This window comes from Sus scrofa, chromosome X (assembly GCF_054392235.1).
Source record: "Sus scrofa isolate SSC_HxYL_T2T_F1_AM1 chromosome X, Sscrofa_HxYL_maternal_Yorkshire_Landrace_v2.0, whole genome shotgun sequence".
NCBI classification, from domain to species: Eukaryota; Metazoa; Chordata; class Mammalia; order Artiodactyla; family Suidae; genus Sus; species Sus scrofa.
In genome coordinates, this window is record NC_139401.1 from 70,630,761 (window position 1) to 70,646,711 (window position 15,951).

The window sequence follows — 15,951 nt, forward strand, 5'->3', positions numbered from 1 at the left end:
GCCCCGGGGAAGAGCCTCTTGGATTTCCAACGGCCCTGCTACCCGCCCAAGCCCCCAGGGGATGCTCTAGTGGATCAGCTGCATAGGACTGCCAGCTCCAGGCAGAACCCCCTGCAGCCCAGAAAAGCTAGAACAAGCCTGGCCGAGTCAAAAAAGATCTCAGATGGTTTTTCTCAGTTGGCCTGCCCTGGGGAGGAGCCTCTTGGGTCTCCAACGGCCCTGCTACCCGCCAAAGCCCCCAGGGGGTGCCCCACTCCCGTGAAATAACTGCTCAGCACCACCAGCCCCCTGGAAGAGCCCCTGCAGCCCAGAAAGGGCTATGAAAAGATCCGCCTACATTCTCAGGCTGTCCTTCTGAGTTGGGCTGCCCTAGGGAAGAGCCTCTTAGGTTCTCAGTGGACCCAGATAGCTGCTCCAGCCCCCAGGGGGTGATGCACCCCTGAAGAGCAGCTGCCCAACACCGCCAACCCCCTGCAAGAACCCCACAGCCTAAAAACACCAGAGAAAGCTCTGCATGACCAAGTGAAATCTGCTACCATCGTGGTGTGGACCTCCCAGTCCTGTCTGCCCTCAGGAAGTCCTCCTTTGCCTCAAAGAAACACTGTTAGCCCCATCAACACTCCAGAAAAGCCACACTGCCTCAAAAAAGATTGACCAACAACGCCAGCCCTCATGAAACATTCTATGGCAGTGACAAGGCAAACACTGTCCGATCACGGAGAGTACAACTCGCTCAGGAGAAAGAAAACAACAAGTAAGATGAAGAAGCTGAGAAACCACCCCCAGTCAAACCAACAGGAGAACTCACCTAAAACAGTCAACAGTGAAACAGACCTCTGCAGTCAGACAGACCTGGAGTTCAAAAGAGAAATAGTGAAAATACTGAAGGAATGAAGAGAAGATAGGAACAGTAATGCAGATACCCTCAGAAAGGAACTAGAAAATATAAGGAGGAGCCAAGAAAAACTAGAACATTCATTTGCAGAGATACAAACTGAACTAAGGGCAGTAAAAACCAGAATGAATAATGCAGAAGAATGAATCAGTGCTATGGAAGATAGAATAATGGAAATCACTCAATCCGGTCAACAGACAGAAAACCGAATCAAAAAACTGGAAAGCAATATAAGAGACCTATGGGATAATATAAAGCGGGCCAATCTACGCATAATAGGAATTCCAGAAGGAGTAGAAAAAGATAAGGGAATGGAAAATATATTTGAAGAAATTATCGCTGGAAACTTCCCAAATCTAAAGGATACTGAGTTCAAGATACAGGAAGCACAGAGGGCCCCAAACAAACTGAACCCAAACAGACCCACACCAAGACACATCATAATAAAAATGGCAAAAGTTAGTGATAAAGAGAGGATCCTAAAGGCAGCAAGAGAAAAACAGAATGTTACCAGCAAGGGAACCCCCATAAGAATATCAGCTGATTTCTCTACAGAAACACTACATGCCAGGAGGGAATGGCAAGAGATATTTAAAGTGCTCAAAGGAAAAAATATGCAACCTAGAATACTCTATCCAGCAAGAACATCATTTAAAATAGAAGGGGAAATAAAAATTTTTCCCAACAAACAAAAACTTAAAGAATACAGCAACACAAAACCCAGGTTCAAGGAAATATTGAAAGGGCTTCTCTAAACCAAAAAGAAAGGAAGGAAAGGGAAGAAAAAAGAAAAGAAGAAAAAAAAACAGAAGAAGAGGAAGAACTAGGACTGAGGAAACCACAATCAGAGAGCAGTCACTCAAATAAGCCAGCATACAGATTTAATCATGAACATGCTTCAAACAAAATAAAATTAAAAAGAAAAAAATAAAAAAGAGTCATCAAAACCATAAGATGTGGGCAAGGGATGTCAGGAGGTAAATAACCCTTTTTGTTTGTATGTATGTCTCTCTTCTTAATTTTAATATAGTAATGAAGTGTTTGAACTTACAGGACCCTCAGGCTAAAACACACAATTATGGGAAGGGGTTAGCATACTTAAAAAACAGGGCAACCACAAGCCAAAACCAAATATTGCATTTGCAAAAACTGAAAAAAAAAATACACTCAAGCAGATAAAAACAGGAGACCATCCAACCGAAAAAAAAAAAAAAGAAAGGAAGAATGGAGAACCATAGAATCAACTGGAACACGAGATTCAAATGGCAATAAATAATCATCTATCAATTATCACCTTAAATGTCAATGGACTGAATGCCCCAATCAAAAGACACAGAGTGGCTGAGTGGATAAAAAGGCAAAAACCTTCAATATGCTGCCTACAAGAAACTCACCTCAGGACAAAGGATACATATAGATTGAAAGTGAAAGGCTGGGGAAAAATATTTCACGCCAATAGACATGACAGAAAAGCAGGAGTCGCAACGCTCATATCAGACAAAATAGACTTTGAAACAAAAGACATAAAGAAAGACAAAGAAGGACACTATTTAATGATTAAGGGATCCATCCAAGGAGAGGATGTTACTATCATCAACATATATGCCCCAAATATAGGAGCACCCAGATACATACAACAAATATTAACAGACATAAAGGGAGATATAGATGAGAATACAATCATAGTAGGAAACCTTAATACCCCCCTCACATCAATGGACACATCCTCTAGACAGAACACCAATAAAGCAACGGAGATCCTAGAGGAAGCAATACAAAAGTTAGACTTAATTGATATCTTCAGGACACTACATCCAAAAAAATCAGAATACACATTCTTCTCAAATGCTCATGGAACATTCTCAAGAATCGACCACATATTGGGACACAAAGCGAATCTCAATAAATTTAGGAGCGTAGAAATTATCTCAAGTATCTTCTCTGACCACAATGCCATGAAATTAGAAATCAACCATGGGAAAAGCAAAGAGAAAAAACCTACTCCATGGAGACTCAACAACATGCTACTAAAAAACCAATGGGTCAATGAGGAAATCAAGAAGGAAATTAAAAACTACCTTGAAACAAATGATAATGAAGACACAACCTCTCAAAATCTATGGGATGCTGTGAAAGCAGTGCTCAGAGGGAAATTTATAGCAATACAGGCCTTTCTCAAAAAAGAAGAAAGATCCCAAATGGACAACTTAACCCTCCACCTAAACGAATTAGCAAAAGAAGAACAAGAAAGTCCTAAAGTCAGCAGAAGGAAGGAAATTGTAAAGATCAAAGAAGAAATGAATAAAATAGAGACTCAAAAAACAATAGAGAAAATTAATAAAACCAAGAGGTGGTTCTTTGAAAAGGTGAACAAAATTGACAAACCCCTGGCCAGACTGACTAAAAAGAGGAGAGAAAGAACCCAAATCACCAAAATTAGAAATGAAAAAGAAATCACAACGGATACAGCAGAAATACAAAAAACCATAAGAGAATACTATGAACAACTATACGGCAACAAGTTTGACAATCTGGAAGAAATGGACAATTTTCTAGAATCTTACAGCCTGCCAAAACTGAATCGAAAAGAAACAGACCAACTGAACAGACCGATCACTAGAAATGAAATTGAAGAGGTCATAAAATCACTCCCTACAAATAAAAGTCCAGGACCAGATGGCTTCACAGGTGAATTTTATCAAACATATAAAGAGACAAAGACATTCTATGAGGCCACCATCACCCTCATTCCAAAACCAGACAGAGATACCACCAAAAAAGAAAACTATCGCCCAATATCATTGATGAATATAGATGCAAAAATTCTCAACAAAATCTTAGCCAACCGAATCCAACAACATACCCAAAAAATTATACACCATGACCAGGTTGGGGTCATCCCAGGTTCACAAGGATGGTTCAACATACGCAAATCAATCAGCACCATATACCACATTAACAAAAAAAAAAAAAAAGTCAAAAATCATATGATCATCTCAATAGATGCAGAAAAAGCATTCGACAAAGTTCAACATCCATTCATGATCAAGACCCTCGCCAAAGTGGGTATAGAGGGAACATTCCTGAATATAATCAAAGCCATTTATGAGAAACCCACAGCAAATATAATCCTCAATGGGGAAAAACTGAAAGCCTTCTCACTCAAATCTGGAACAAGACAGGGATGCCCACTCTCACCACTGCTCTTCAACATAGTTTTGGAAGTCCTAGCCACAGCAATTAGACAAACAAAAGAAATAAAAGGCATCCATACAGGAAGAGAAGAGATCAAACTGTCACTGTATGCAGATGACATGATACTATACCTAGAAAACCCTAAGGACTCAACCCCAAAACTCCTTGAACTGATTAATAAATTCAGCAAAGTGGCAGGATATAAGATTAACATTCAGAAGTCAGTTGCATTTCTGTATACGAGCAATGAAACACTAGAAAAGGAATACAAAAATACGATACCTTTTAAAATTGTACCTCACAAAATCAAATACCTCGGAATACACCTGACCAAGGAGGTAAAGGACCTATATGCCGAGAACTATAAAACCTTAATCAAAGAAATCAAAGAAGATGTAAAGAAATGGAAAGATATTCCATGTTCCTGGATTGGGAAAATCAATATTGTGAAAATGGCCATACCACCCAAAGCCATCTACAGATTCAATGCAGTCCCTATCAAATGACCCAGGACATTTTTCACAGAACTAGAACAAACAATCCAAACATTTATATGGAACCACAAAAGACCCAGAATCGCCAAAGCAATCCTGAGAAACAAAAACCAAGCAGGAGGCATAACTCTCCCAGACCTGAAGAAATACTGCAAAGCCACAGTCATCAAAACAGTGTGGTACTGGTATCAAAACAGACAGACAGACCAATGGAACAGAATAGAGAATCCGGAAATAAACCCTGACATCTATGGTCCATTAATCTTTGACAAGGGAGGCAAGGACATCAAATGGGAAAAAGAAAGTCTATTCAGCAAGCATTGCTGGGAAACCTGGACAGCTGCATGCAAAGCAATGAGACTAGAACACACCCTCACACCATGCACAAAAAGAAACTCCAAATGGCTGAAAGACTTAAATATATGACAGGACACCATCAAACTCCTAGAAGAAAACATAGGCAAAACACTCTCTGACATCAACCTCATGAATATTTTCTCAGGTCCGTCTCCCAAAGCAACAGAAATGGGAGCAAAAATAAACCCATGGGACCTCATCAAACTGAAAAGCTTTTGCACAGCAAAGGAAACCCAAAAGAAAACAAAAAGACAACTTCCAGAATGGGAGAAAACAGTTTCAAATGATGCAACGGACAAGGGCTTAATCTCTAGAATATATAAGCAACTTATACAACCCAACAGCAAAAAAGCCAATCAATCAATGGAAAAATGGGCAAAAGACCTGAATAGACATTTCTCCAAAGAAGATATACAGATGGCCAACAAACACATGAAAAAATGCTCAACATCGCTGATTATAAGAGAAATGCAAATCCAAACTACCATGAGATACCACCTCACACCAGTCAGAATGGCCATCATTAATAAGTCCACAAATAACAAGTGCTGGAGGGGCTGTGGAGAAAAGGGAACCCTCCTGCACTGCTGGTGGGAATGTAAACTGGTACAGCCACTATGAAGAACAGTTTGGAGATACCTTAGAATTCTATACATAGACCTTCCATATGACCCTGCAATCCCACTCTTGGGCATCTATCCGGACAAAACTCTCCTTAAAAGAGACACGTGCACCCGCATGTTCATTGCAGCACTATTCACAATAGCCAGGACATGGAAACAACCCAAATGTCCATCGACAGATGATTGGATTCGGAAGAGTGGTATATATACACAATGGAATACTACTCAGCCATAAAAAAGGATGACATCATGCCATTTGCAGCAACATGGATGGAACTAGAGAATCTCATCCTGAGTGAAATGAGCCAGAAAGACAAAGGCAAATACCATATGATATCACTTATAACTGGAATCTAATATCCAGCACAAATGAACATCTCCTCAGAAAAGAAAATCATGGACTTGGAGAAGAGACTTGTGGTTGCCTGATGGGAGGGGGAGGGAGTGGGAGGGATCAGGAGCTTGGGCTTATCAGACACAACCTAGAATAGATTTACAAGGAGATCCTGCTGAATAGCATTGAGAACCATGTCTAGATACTCATGTTGCAACAGAAGAAAGGGTGGGGGAAAAACTGTAATTGTAATGTATACATGTAAGGATAACCTGACCCCCTTGCTGTACAGTTGGAAAAAAAAATCATTTGTGTGGGAAGCAGTTAGAAATTGAAAGGCTAGCATGGTCCTCAATATCCACAGGTATTGGCAGGTTTGGGTGACACTGATGTCTCGCAAAGAAAGCAAGATCGGGAGTTCCCATCATTGCTCAGCAGAAATGAATCTGACTAGCAACTGTGAGGATGCAGTTTCGATCCCTGGCCTTGCTCAGTGGATTAAGGATCTGGTGTTGCCATGAGCTATGGTGAAGGTCACAGACATGGCTCAGATCCTGCGTTGCTGTGGCTGTGGCATAGGCTGGTAGCTGCAGCTCCAATTGGACCCCTAGCCTGGTAACTTCCATATGCTGTGGGTGCAACCCCAAAATATTTTAAAAAAAAAGAAAGCCAGATAGCATGTTACACTTTTATATTTCCCCTGGAGTTATTCAGCATACTATCTTGTAGACCTTTTTTAAATGTTTTATTGATGTATAGTAGATTCTTGAGAAACCTTTACTTCTTCTGGGTATTATGAGGGCTACCTGGTCTGTGGTATTTGTTCAGTGGTATCAGGAAGCTGTAGGGGTAAAAGCCATAGTTATGAATCAATGTTTGGGTAAATAGTGTAGTGAATTATTATAAATAAAGGCAGTGCAGTAGAATAGAACTAGTCATATTGTTTTAGGAAGTATAACAGTATAGGTACACTTCCAGAACTTGGATAAAGCATTTCTGTTACTTCACCTCTTGTTTTACAGGTATTGATTGATATACAGGTGGATTTGCATATGGAGGATTCTGAATATTGAACTTCATATCAGGTACACTTCCAGAACTTGGATAAAGCATTTCTGTTGCTTCACCTCTTGTTTTACAGGTATTGATTGATATACAGGTGGATTTGCATATGGAGGACTCTGAATAGTGAATTACAGGTATTGACTGATATACAGGTGGATTTGCATATGGAGCACTCTGAATAGTGAATTTCCAGATCAGGATTTTTTTTATGTAATGATTTTTTTTTTATTATAGCTGGTTTACAGCATTCTGTCAATGTTCTACTGTACAGCATGGTGACACAGATACACATACATTGACAGGTTCTTTTTCCTCACATTATCATGCTCCATCATAAGTGACCAGACAGAGTTTGCCAGTGCTACACGGCAGGATCTCATTGCTTATCCAATCCAAAGGCAATAGTCTGTATCTATTAACCCCAAGTTCCCAAACCATCCCACTCCCTCCCCTTCCCCCTTGGCAACCACAAGTCTATTCTGCACATCCATGATTTTCTTTTCTGTGGAAAGGTTCATTTCTCCTCTGTATTAGATTCCAGATATAAGTGCGATCATATGATATTTGTCTTTCTCTTTCTGACTTACTTCACTCAGGATGAGAGTCTCTAGTTCCATCCATGTTGCTACAAATGGCATTTTGTTCATTTTTATGGCTGGGTAGTATTCCATTTTGTATATATACCAAATATTCCTAATCCAGTTGTCTGTTGATGGACATTTGGGCTGTTTCCAAGTCTTGGCTATTGTGAAGAGTGCTGCAGTGAACATGCAGGTGCATGCGTCTTTTTCAAGAAACGTTTTGTGTGGATATATGCCCAAGAATGGGATTGCTGGGTCACATGGTAGTTCTCTGGATAGTTTTCTAAGGTACCTCCATACTGTTCTCCATAGTGGCTGTACCATCTTACATTCCCACCAACAATGCAGAAGGGTTCCCTTTTCTCCACAGCCCCTCCAGCATTTGTTATTTGTGGACTTATTAATGATGGCCATTCTGACTGGTGTAAGGTGGTATCTCATAATAGTTTTGTCTATTCAGGTCTTTTGCCCATTTTTCCTTTGGGGGATTGGCTTTTTTTGCTGTCAAGTTGTATAAGTTGTTGTATATTCTAGAGATTAAGCCCTTGTCAGTTGCATCATTTGAAACTATTTTCTCCCATTCTGAAAGTTGTCTTTTTGTTTTCTTTTTGGTTTCCTTTGCCATGCAAAATCTTGTCAGTTTGATTAGGTCCCATTGGTTTGTTTTTGCTTTTATATCTGTTGTTTTGGGAGACTGACCTAAGAAAACATTTGTAAGGTTGATGTCAGAGAATGTTTTGCCTATGTTCTCTTCCAGGAGTTTGATGGCGTCCTGTCTTATATTTACATCTTTCATCCATGTTGAGTTTATTTTGGTGCATAGTGTGAGGGTGTGTCATAGTTTCATTGATTTGCATGCAGCTATCCAGGTTTCCCATCAATACTTGCTGAAAAGACTGTCTTTTTCACATTTTATATTCTTGCCTCCCTTGTCAAAGATTAATTGACCCTAAGTGTCTGGGTTTATTTCTGGATTTATTTCTGGGTTCTCTCTTCTGTTTCACTGGTCTGTCTGTCTGTTTTGGTACCAGTACCACACTGTCTTGATGACTGTGGCTTTGTAATATTGCTTGAAGTCTGGGAGAGTGATGCCTCCTGCTTGGTTTTTGTTCCTCAGGATTTCTTTGGCAATTCTGGGTCTTCTATGGTTCCATATAAGGTTTTGGACTGTTTGTTATAGTTCTGTGAAAAATGTCATGGGTGATTTGATAGGGATTGCACTGAATCTGTAGATTGCTTTGGGGAGTCTGGCCATTTTTACAATATTAATTTATCCAACCCAGGAGCATGGAATATCTTTACATTTCTTTACATCTTCTCTAATTTCCTTGATTAATGTTTCATAGTTCTCAGCCTATAAGTCTTTTACCTCCTTGGTCAGGTGTATTCCTAGGTATTTGATTTTTTGGGGTGCAATTTTAAAAGGTATTGTGTTTTTGTATTCATTTTCTAATATTTCATTTTTAGTATACAGAAATGCAACTGACTTCTGAATGTTAATCTTATGTCCTGCTACTTTGCTGAATTTGTTGATCAGTTCAAGCAATTTTGGGTTTAGTCCTTAGGGTTTTCTATATATAGTATCGTGTCATTCAGATCAGGATATTAAATGAGGGTCTTGGGGAAATTTAGATTGTTATGAAGTTCATAGAAGTGCAATAATTCTTTGATAAAGAATGTAACAGTAATAGGTGTGAATGGGAGTCTAGGAAAGGGGATAAAACAAACCATGTTAGTGAGGATGTCTGCCACTTCCAATGTGGAATTACAGTAACAAGGAGGAAGATCAGAGTTCCCATTCTGAAGCAGTGGAAATGAATCCAACTAGTATCCATGAGGACACAGGTTTGATCCCTGGCCTCACTCAGTTGGCTGAGGATCTAGCATTGCCATGAGCTGTGTTGTAGGCCACTTATGGGGCTCAGCTCCTGCATTGCTGTGGCGTAGGCTGGCAGAGGTTGCTCTAATTCTACCCCTAGCCAGGGAACTTCCATATGCTGTGCGTGCAGCCCTAAAAAGAAAAAAAAAAGTAAGGGGGGGAGAAAGAAATTTAAAAAAAAGAAAGAAAATACAAATCCATGTTGAAATCCAATAAAATGCTATTTCATAGAGAATTTGGTGGTCAGGATAGCATAGATTGATACCTTGGGTCTTTCAGGCCTGTTCCACAGTGCGTGACGTACAAAAAAATTTGTTGCATGAGTGAATGATTTTTTTCACTTATTAGCCATGTTAAGTATTTTAAATACACTGTAGTGTCCCTTCAGTGTAGCAGTGTAGTGTAGAAAACTATATACCCAAAGCTGAGGCTCTTACCACCAGGACATGGAACACTCTGAGCATTGGGGTTATCTGTGAGCAGTGAGGTGAATAAGCATCTTATGTCAAAGATTCCCCAAACTCCCTCCAGGTTCAACAATTTGCTAAAAAGGCTCATCAACTCAGCATATGGTTTTATTTGTGATAAAATTTATTGTAGCGATGTAGCTAGATCATAAGGGAAAATGACACAGGTGGTGTATGGAGGAATCCCTGTGCAGGCTTCCTTATGCTTTCTTCCACCCATGAGGGGGTCACAGATTGTATTCTTTTCTCATCAATAAAACTATAACAACATATGTGAAATGTTGTCTATTATGGAGATCCAGTAGAGACTCAGTGCACAATCTTTTGTGGGGAGACTAATTATATAAGCACTCTCTTCCTAACACAAAATCAGATTCCTGACTCCTAGGAGGAAAGCAGGTATTCATCATTGAATCAGATTGCTTGCATATAGTGTCTAGGCACAGTGAGCCACCCAAATTGTTAACTGTTTTCTGGAAATGCTCCAAAGGCCAAGTTCTCAGATGCCAGTCATGGGTCAAACTTACAAGCAGGCTCTTCTAAGGATAGCAGTCTCAGGTCTACAGTAACTCTTTTCCGCACAGCACCCATCTGCTGTAGTACAGTTGATGTTGATGGCCAGAATATTCCCAGGCATATAATCTTTCAGGATAGGCTTCTTCTACCACCCCTCTGATATTTGGATGTTCTTTTGATTCTAAGAGTATAGGAAAAGGAAAAGTTAAAATATTTGTAAAGGAAAGTCAAACTCACTTGGCAAAGACTGAATTTTTCTGGCATCTACTGCTCTAAATTGTGATGATTATATTAGAAATCCATGAAATTTTGGGATCCTTCATGGTGATATTCTCTATGTCTTGACAGTGGCCCTGATTGTCAACTTCTTTTTCTCACATGAGTAGCTGCCTTTATCTATAACCAGTTTCCTTTTTTTTTTTTTTAAGAATTAGAGGCAGAGTAGGAGTTTGCTAAGGTAAATGGATAAATGAATGGATCTGATTAGGCAAATATTGGGGGAGAAGTACTTTTCAGCCCCTGAATGTGGCTATTCTGTATAAATTTTCTCTCCTGGAGGAGCCATTTAGTAGAGTGGTCATTATGAAAAGATGGTAAAGAAACTATTAATAATATCCAGCAACCTCAGGAACTGCTGAACTTTCTTGATTATGTGGAGAGCTTCTCAGTATGGAACTTCTGAAATCTTCTCTAGAATTATGTGAATGCTTTGGCTCAACATATTTCAAGAACTTCTCTTTAAGGATTTTTTTTTTTTTGGCTTTTTGCTATTTCTTGGGCCACTCCCGCGGCATATGGAGATTCCCAGGCTAGGGGTCTAATCGGAGCCGCAGCCACCAGCCTACACCAGAGCCACAGCAATGCGTGATCCGAGCCACGTCTGCAACCTGCACCACAGCTCACGGCAACGCCGGATCATCAACCCACTGAGCAAGGGCAGGGACCAAACCCGCAACCTCATGGTTCCTACTCAGACTCGTCAACCACTGCGCCACAACGGGAATTCCTCTTTAAGGATTTTTAAAGCAAGTTTGACCTAGAGATGGTAGTGCTATATTTGGTCTAAAATCAAGGGTGCTATTCATTTTTAACACAGATGTCACTTAGATCTTCCTCTTCTTTGGAATTTAGGTAAATGTACTTGAATCCTCAATTTCACAACCTAGGCAAGTCCAGCATTCTCCCCACAATTTCTGTGAATGTTTCAATTTTATATCCTCATGTATGCCACTTTGCTGTTTAGAGATATGAGATAGACATTAGTGGTTGCCTAGAGCTGAAGGTGGGAGGAGAGGTATGAGGGGTAACTGCTAATATATATGGAGTTTCTATTTGGGGTGATGATAATGTTCTAAAATTGATTTGGTGATGGTTACACAATGTCATGAATTTTCAAAAGAATATTGAATTTTACATTCTGTTTTTTTTAGGGCTGCACCTGCAACATAGGGAAATCCCCAGGCTATGGGTCAAGTCGGAGCTGCAGCCACCAGCCTACACCACAGCCATGAACAATGCAGGAAGTGAGCCACGTCTGCAACCTACACTACAGCTCACGGCAATGCCTGATCCTTAACCCACTGACCGAGGCCAGGGATAGAACCCAAATAAATAAGACAAGATCTGGATCACTTTGCTGTATACCTGAAACTGACACACATTGTAAATCACCTTACATCAATGAACAAAGTAAGAAGATTTGTTAGAGAGAATTATGTAGATTTGTTAGAATTGCCAGAAGTTTGCCTTCCTTGTAGGAAGTGCCTATTTCAATGTATGGGAGTGCCTATTTCCTCACACTCTCACCAACAGAATGTGTTGTCATATTTTTGCCAGTTTGATAGGTGAGAAATAGTATCTCTGTATTTTCACTGTATTTCTCTAATTTTGAGTGAGTTTGAATATTTTTCCATATGTTTAAGGACCATTTTAAAATCTTTTTTTTGAATTGTCTTTTCTTATTTTCCCCCAATTTTTTCTATTGGTTTTTTGGTCTCGGGTGGTGGGGCGATCTCGTTTACTCAATTTGTAAAATTTTTTGTAGATTAGGTATATCAGCCCTTCTCTGATTTTCTGTCAATGCCCATACTCTTAACCATTACAATTTACTGCCATTCTGCTTTGGCACTTTATCCAATGGAGTTTACTCCATTCGTCCAAACTCTATAATTGGAAGTGGCTCAAATTCTTACTATAGAATAATTTAAATGTAGTGCAGGTCCTTAAAACCCACTATCTAGGACCATGTTTCACAGCTGTGTTCCTCTGAACACAGTCCTGGGGAGTGAAAGCAGATAGAGCAGCTTGATAGCCTATTCTGGGTGGGTTGGGGGAGCTTTTTGATTCCAAGACTTTTAGCTATGTATTTTTCTATAGTCCCAGAACTACAAGGTGAAGAACCTAATATGCCTTAGTTGCAGTCTTTCAGGCTACCTCCCACTACTAATAAATCAAGGTGAAATCACTTTCTAAGGTAGCAAGACTCTTTTGCCTTGGCCGTCAGCTTAAGAAATAGGGGAGTGAAGGAGGTCCAAAGTTCTGTTTCCTGGACTGTAGATCAGCTTAAGAAAAAAACTGTTTGTTTTCTTAAAGTCTTATCTATGCCACTGTCAGAACCTTGTCCATTATCCTTACTATTCCCCCATCTTTTTTTGATTAAAAAAATTTTTATTGATGCATAGTAGAGTTACAATGTATGTTAATTTCAGGTATACAGCAAAGTGATTCAGACTTTGTGTTATTTATTTATATTTGTCTTTATTTCCATTACTTTAGGAGACAGATACAAAAAATATATTACTGCAATTTATATGAAAGTGTGTTCTGCCTCTGTTTTCCTCTAGGATCTTTATCATCTCCAGTTTTTCATTTAGGACTTTAATCCATTTTGAGTTTATTTTTGTGTATGCTATTGGATAATGTTCTAATTTCATTCTTTTACACATAGATGTCCAGCACTATTTATTGAAGAAAGTGTCTTTTCACCATTGTATATTCTTGCCTCCTTTGTTGACCATCAATTAAACAGTTTGTTTCTGGGCTTTCTATCCTGTTCCATTGATCTATATTTCTGTTTTTGTGTCAGTACCATACTGTTTTGATTACTGAAGCTTTATAGTATAGTCCGAGGTCAGGGAGCCTAATTCCTCGAGCTACAATTTTCTTTTTTTTTTTTTTTTTTCTAAGTCAATAGACTTTTTATTGTATCGTAAAACATCACAAATGAATGTGAAGAATCATCTGGCATCTTGTTGTTTCTGTAGCCGGGACAACTCAAATCTTACTCATCAGCCTGCTGAACTGTTCCTTTTTCAGAAACATAGATACCATCCAAAAATTTTCTGATATCTTTGTTCTTAACAGTTGTGGCTTGCTGAATCAAAGCAGCTGAATTTGATACAAGTTCAATGTCATTTCCTTCTAAAATCAGCTCATCTTTCTGGGCTTGAGATACTGAACAAGCAACCCCTGGCCTCATCCGAACCCTGCGGATATATTTTTCACCCAAAAAATTTCGGATTTCAACAAGAGAACCATTCTCCTGAATAACGATGTTGATGGGGAAGTGAGCATACACAGACCTCATCTTGTAATGGAAGCCCAGTGTAACACCCTTGATCATATTCTGTACATGACTACAGATGGTGCGAACAGTTGCCAGTTCCTTTCTATTTCCCCACCATTTGTCAACCCGGAGCCTCTTCTTTTTCTTTCCAAGGAGACTGAGTTCTACATTGATGTGGTTGAAGTCCCTCCTCAGAGTGCCTCTGGGGCCCTTCACAATGACTGTGCGTCCTTTTAGTGTGATGTCGACATTTTCTGGAATGTCAACAGTCTGATTGCTGAGAATGGTCTTCATTCTCGCAGTAGATGCGGCAAAGAGCTACAATTTTCTTTTTCAAGATTACTTTGGCTGTTTGTGGTCCTTTATATTTCCATACCAATTCAAATTTTTTTCCAGTTCTATGAAAAATGCTATTGGTGATTAAATAGGGATTGCATTGAATTGATAGATTACCTTGGGTAGTATTGTCATTTTGACAATATTGATTCTTCCAGTCCAGGAACACAATATATCTTTCTGTCTGTTTGTGTCATCTTCAGTTTCTTTCATCAGCATCTTATTGTTTTCAGAGTATATGTCCTTTGCCTCTTTAGGTATTTTATTCTTTTTGATGTGATTGGTAACTGGGATTGGTTTCTTAATTTCTCTTTATGATGTTTCATAAGATCATAGTTAGTGTATATAAATGCAAGACATTTCTGTGTATTATTTTTGTATCCTGCAACATTACCTAATTCATTGTTGAGCTCCAATAGGGTCTTTAGGGTTTTCTATGTATAGTATGTCATCTTCAGCAGTGACAGTTTTACTTCTTTTTCAATTTGGATTCCTTTTATTTCTTTTTCTTCTCTGATTGCCATAGCCAGGAATTCCAAAACTGTATTGAATAAAAGTGGTGAGAATTGACATCCTCTTCTTGTTTCTGACCTTAGTGAAAATGCTTTCAGCTTTTTACCATTGGGGTGGATGTTGGCTGTGGTTTTGTCATATAAGGCCTTTATTGTGTTGATGTCAAAAAACTTTCTGAAAAGGTTTTATCATAAATGGATGTTTAATATTATCAAAAAACTTTTTCTTCATCTATTGAGATGATCATATAGCTTTTATTCTTCACTTTTAAAATAAAATATCTAGGAATAAATCTAACCAAGGAACTAAAAGATCTGTACTCTGAAAAGTACAGCCATTGATGAAAGGAATTGACGAGAACACCAACAAATTGAAAGATATATTGTGTTCACTGATTGAAAGAATTAATATTGTTAAAATGAGTATGATACCCAACACAGTCTATGTAGTCAATGCAATCCCCCAATGTCATTTTTCACAGAACTAGAACAAATAACTCTAAAATTTGTATCAAAACACAGAAGACTCTGAATAGTTAAAACAATCTTGAGAAAGTAGAACAAATTTCAAGTTGTCACACTCCCTAATTTCAAACCATGCTACAAAGATCTAATCATCAAAACAGTATGCTACTGGCACAAAAACAGACACACAGATCAATCGGACAGAATAGAGAGCCCAGAAGTGAACCCATATTTATATGGGCAATTTGTCTATAGCAAAGGAGGCAAGAATATTCAGTTGGGGGGAAGACAGCCTTTTCAATAAATGGTGTTGGGAAAATTGCACACCTGTTTGCAAAAGAATCACTCTGGGTGTAGGAAGGCAAGATGTCAGAAGAGTAGGGAGATATGCTCACCGTCTCCCACAAACACACACAAAAAAACACATCTACAGATTAAACAACTCACACAGAAGAGCAATTAATCACTGGCAGAAGAACCTAAACTCCAATAATGGCAAGAATCTCGTGACATAACTGGGTAAAACAAGAGAAAAGAGGAGAGTGGGAGAAGGGGGATTGGGGCTGGATGGGTGCTCCCAAAAAGGAACTGCGGAAGAGAAAGGGATCCCATACCTTGGAAAGTCACCTATTCAACGGAAAGATCAACTGAATCAGAGGGATCTCCA

The 15,951-nt window shown here is 39.1% G+C and overlaps 1 long non-coding RNA gene and 1 pseudogene across 3 annotated transcripts in view; one reads left to right on the forward strand and one right to left on the reverse strand.

The window, feature by feature from the left end:
• Nucleotides 1-15,951, forward strand: part of LOC146394663 (uncharacterized) — a 174,257-nt gene that overhangs the window by 27,770 nt on the left and 130,536 nt on the right. For both annotated transcript variants that reach the window (XR_014835649.1, XR_014835650.1), the window contains exon 2: nt 6,921-6,983. This is a non-coding gene — a long non-coding RNA (uncharacterized LOC146394663). The remainder of the gene's footprint in view (nt 1-6,920; nt 6,984-15,951) is intronic.
• On the reverse strand, nt 13,565-14,290 carry LOC100624650 (large ribosomal subunit protein uL6 pseudogene; annotated as a pseudogene). Its single transcript, XR_001302658.3, has one exon. The product of XR_001302658.3 is annotated as a large ribosomal subunit protein uL6 pseudogene (transcript).